Source organism: Muntiacus reevesi, chromosome 6, assembly GCF_963930625.1.
Source record: "Muntiacus reevesi chromosome 6, mMunRee1.1, whole genome shotgun sequence".
Lineage (NCBI taxonomy): Eukaryota > Metazoa > Chordata > Mammalia > Artiodactyla > Cervidae > Muntiacus > Muntiacus reevesi.
In genome coordinates, this window is record NC_089254.1 from 88,628,139 (window position 1) to 88,631,764 (window position 3,626).

Below are 3,626 nucleotides of genomic sequence, written 5' to 3' on the forward strand. Positions count from 1 at the left end.
TACACACATGCACCTGCATGAGTGAACACATGTGTCCACTTTCTCAAGAACTCTCTCAGGAAGTTCATCACCGTATCTCACCTAAATCTTTCATACTACCAACGAAGGCCATTTTTCTCCAACTCCATCTGGAACCGACAGAGAACATCTGGTCATTATCTGCCATATGCTAACCCTTTAAGCACACACGGTGAATAATGACATGTCCCTCCCTGCCTTCACCCCACCCCCTATCATTTTTCCTCTAAGCTTCAATGACGCCAGTTCTCTCCATTCCACCAGGCTTTGGGGGAAAGGACATAAGTTTTGTCAGTCAGCTCCACAGGTTAGCGACGTCTTCAGGCAGAGGGCAGGTGGCGAGGACGGCCACTGAATGGGACAGAGACCTCTGCCCACTCTTGTCATCCTTGACTCCAGCAACCCCTGGCTTATCCTGGAGGAGGTGTAACATGCGGCACATCTTCCTGATTTAAAATCACATGCCCTGGACTTCCCTGGTGGTCCAGTGGCTAAGACTCTGCACTCCCAATGCAGGGGGTCCAGGTTCCATCCCTGGTCAGGAAACTAGATCCCACATGCTGCAGTGAAGAGCAAAGATCATGTGTGCCGCACGTAAGACCCAGTGCAGCCAAATATATAAATAAATATATATTTTAAAAAATCATTTCCCCATCAACCTATCCTATAGACAGTCATCAGGTGAGGAGTTTTCTGTAAGATTGGTCCTGGGGCAGGCAGCCTGGGAACCCACCAGTATCACCTATGTGTCTGCAGGGACAAGGGCCTAAAGCAGTGGGACTCAGAGTGGATAAGTTTGGGGGTTTTGGTTTGGGGTTTTTTTGGACAACTTTGTTGAGGTACAGTTTTCATACAATAAAGTTAATCAATTGAAGCAAACAGTCCAATAAACTTTGACAAGTATATGTGCCCATGTAACCCCCCCCTCACAAATCAGGATCTAGGACATCCATTACCCCTAAAATTTCCCTCAGGCCTCTTTCAGGTTAACCTCCTTCCCCTACCTCCCACTACCTACTGGCAACTACTAATCTGCTGTCTATCACTGTAGTTTTGTCTTTTCTAGAACTTCACCTAAATGCAATTACATGATATGTAATCTTTCGAACCTGGCTGCTTTCACTTAGCATGATGCCTCTGAGTTTCATCCACGTTGTTATGTGTATTACCAGTTCACTCCTCTTTATTGCTGAGTCATATTCCATTGTCTGGATGTACCACAGTGTGTTCATCCATTTACCTGCTGGTCAATATTTGGGTTATTTCCAATTTGAGGCTATCAAGAAAACTATATAACTGTGAACATTCATGCACAACTCTCTTTATGGGCAAGTTTCCATCAGAGAGTGTGCTGGTAACTGTTTAGCAACCAGGGACTTCCCTTGTGGTCCCGTGGTTGAGAATCTGCCTTCCAATGCAAGTTCAATCACCAGTTAGGAAACTAAGATTCCACATGCATGGGGAGGCTAAGCCTGCCTGCCACGGCTAGAGAGAAGCCCCACATGCTGTAACTAAGACCTGACGCAACCAAAAAAATATATAAATATTAAAAAATGTTTTAACAGTCAGCTCTTTGAAATGGGGGGAAGCCTTGATTTATAGCCTCTGCTGGTTTCTGTAGTACAAACACTCCCATCATCGCAATGTGAAACCATCAACATGCTCCCACCGATAGAGAGTTCCTGTTGCTCCATACCCTTGACGACCCTTGACTGGCCAGTCTTTTTAATTTTAGCCTTCCAGAGGGTGTGAAACTACATCTCCTTTTGGTTTCAAATTGCATTTTTTTGATAACTAATGATGTCAAGCATCTTTTTCATGCCCTTGTTTGCCTGGATGCGTAAGTTTTGAGGTGGCTGGGAACAAGGGTCTGGCTCTGTGGTTTTCTTCCCTGACCAAGGATCAAACCATGCCCCTGGCATTAGAAATGTGGAGCCTTAACCACTGGGCTGCTAGGGAAGTCCCCGTTGTGTTAATTCCTGCTCTACAGCCAAATGATTCAGTAATACATGAATATATATATGTTTCTTTTCGTATGCTTTTCCAATATGGTTTAAGCATAGGATATTGAGTATAGTTCTCAGTGCTATATAGTAGGACCTGTTGCTTATCCATTCTCTGTGTTCACATCAGCCAACCCCAAACTCCCAATCCATCCCTCCCTTCCACCGCCCGCCCCCCGCCCCTGTCTTGTTTGGCAACCACAAGTCTGTTCTCTATGCTGAGAGAATGTTCTGAGTAAAGTACCACAGTGAAGGACTCCAACACTTTGGAGCCCCCAGGGAAACCTGGGGTGCCTGGGCCAGTGATTGACTGAGATCGGGTAGATCATGTCCTATAAACTTCTCCCCTCAGATCTCAGTGGTGTGGGAAGATCTGAGGTTTGCATTTTCCAAGCTCACTAAGAGGGCAGATGAAGGCTCAGCCCTGGGTTTTCTCACTCCCAGCCCCGACAATGGCACTTGGTTGTTTACAAAGAGCTGCCACACACTTCATCTCATCGGATTCTCAGGACAACCTTGTTCCACTGGTGAGGACACTGAGGATCCGGGAGACCGAGTGGTTTGCTCACATCCCACAGGTAGTGAGCGGCAGGGCTGAGACTTTAACCCCAGATTTTTGGCTGTTGGGATCCCAGGAGTCAGGCCTACTGACTCCACACTACTCAGGTCTACTGGAGGCTGCAGTAGGAGCTTACTCAGGCCATCTGCCTAGGTCTCAGCCAGCCCCAAGCTAGCTCTGGCTGAGTCACATCCATAGAACTATTCTCTTAACTGTGGCTTTGACCTTGCCTCAAAGACCCCTGGACACCTTGCTTCAGGTTGCCTTCAATCTAGAGGTTAGAAAATCAAGAAATTCCTCCTGAAGACTCTTGTCACATTTGGTAAAATTTCTGATTTCCACAAGAAAATCCAAACACAAAATGCCTCGTGACCACACAGGCTATGTGTCCCTGGGTGTAGTTCCTACCTGTGAGCTCAGGACCACCCCCCACCCCAGTCCCCTGCCAATCGTCTCAGAGCTCAGGTGTTAATGGTACCTATCTGGCACATAGTAGGCACTTGGTAAGTGTTTGCTGAATATATAAATGGCATTTGTTAATGAACATGGTTTCTTTTTCTGGTCTGTAATTTATTTAAAACCCAGGAGGTGGGAAGTTACATTTATTGGGTGTGTGCTTTCCCCTCCTGCCTGCAGCTGTATGAGGTTAGTGGTATTACGCCCACTTTATGGATGAGAAAACTGTGGCTTGAGAGGTTCAGTAATCTGGTTGCTCAGCCAGGATGAGGTGCGGCCAGGACTCCAGCCAAGTCTATCTAAGTGCGGTGCTGACCCTCTCTCCATGTGTGTAAGAAGTCTGAGTGTGGGTATTCCTGGAGAGCCCTCTGGCTTCCAGCAGGCAGGGAGGCAGCCCCACATCCTGAGCTCTGGACCTACAGGCCTTGGCCCCACCTGGTCAGTGAGGGTAGATGCTGGTCACAGAACTAGAAGTTTCACAAAGGTCGAGAACAGATGTACAGATACCAAGGGGGAGAGGGCGGGTGGTGGGAGGAATTGGGAAACTGGGATTGACACATCCACTACTGATATTATGTTTAAACTAGACA

At 47.1% G+C, this 3,626-nt stretch overlaps 1 non-coding gene across 1 annotated transcript; it reads left to right on the top strand.

Moving 5' to 3' along the window:
• Window positions 1-491: 491 nt before the first annotated feature.
• On the top strand, window positions 492-564 carry TRNAG-CCC (transfer RNA glycine (anticodon CCC)). The gene has a single exon. It is a non-coding gene; the product is annotated as a tRNA-Gly (tRNA).
• The last annotated feature ends 3,062 nt before the right edge of the window (window positions 565-3,626 follow it).